Here is a 991-nt window from a genome sequence, read left to right as displayed (position 1 = left end):
GGGTTTAGGGTTTAGGGTTTAGGGTTTAGGATTTAGGGTTTAACTTTTAGGGTTTAGGGTTAAGGGTTTAGGGTTTAGGGTTTGCGTGCATCAGGCCAAACTTGAAATGGCGTTACTACGAGTTGGGGGCCCCCTCGGGGCCCCTTATTATTTTTCTTCATGGAGTTGCAGGTTCTGCTGCTAATTACTTTCAGCAGCTTGTTGCACTTAGAGACAAGGTAGCTGCTGCTGCTGCTGCTGCTGCTGCTTATGCTGCTGCTGCAGCTGCTGGGGCTGCTTTGTTGCTGTTTTTGCGGCTGCTTGTGTCGCTGCTGCTGCTGGCGGTGCTGCATCTGCATTTGCTGCTGCTGCAGCTGAATGCGCTGCTGGCGCTGCTGCTGCTGCTGCAGTTCTTTTGCCTCCAGCAGCAGCAGCAGCAGCAGCAGCAGCAAGGACTGTCTCCATTTTGCACTTAAATCTTTAACTCTGCGGCATGATCTTTGCGTCTGCTTTGGCCTACCTTTCCCCCATTTTCTTTCCTTGACCATTAATTAATTAAATTAATTAATTTAATTAATTTTTATTTATTTTTTTTTCTTTTTTAATGCTTTTATTATTCTTTTTTTAATCCTTTTAAAATCTCTTTTTAGCCTTTTCAAACCTTTTTTCTCTTTTTAACTCTTTTTTTATTCTTTTATTAATGCTTTTTAATTCTTTTCTAATTCTTCTTAATTCTTTTTTAATTCTCTTTAAACTAATTCCTTTTAATCCTCGTTTAATTCTTTTTAAATTAATTCTTTTTAATTCTTTTTAGATTAATTCTTTTTAATTCTTTTCTTCGATTTTTATTTTTGTCGTTTGTTACTTCTCAGTCCCTTTAAATATCTTTTTGTCTCTTCTTTAAGCTTTCCTTAATCACATTTTAATCACTTTTTGATCATTTTTTATCATTTTTAAAAACATTTTTTAATCCTTTTAAATCTTTTTTCTCTTTTTAAATCCTTTAAACCAT

Source organism: Eimeria tenella, genomic scaffold, assembly GCF_000499545.2.
Source record: "Eimeria tenella Houghton genomic scaffold, Eth_scaff55, whole genome shotgun sequence".
Classification (NCBI taxonomy): Eukaryota; Apicomplexa; class Conoidasida; order Eucoccidiorida; family Eimeriidae; genus Eimeria; species Eimeria tenella.
Note: the sequence above shows the minus strand (reverse complement) of the source record.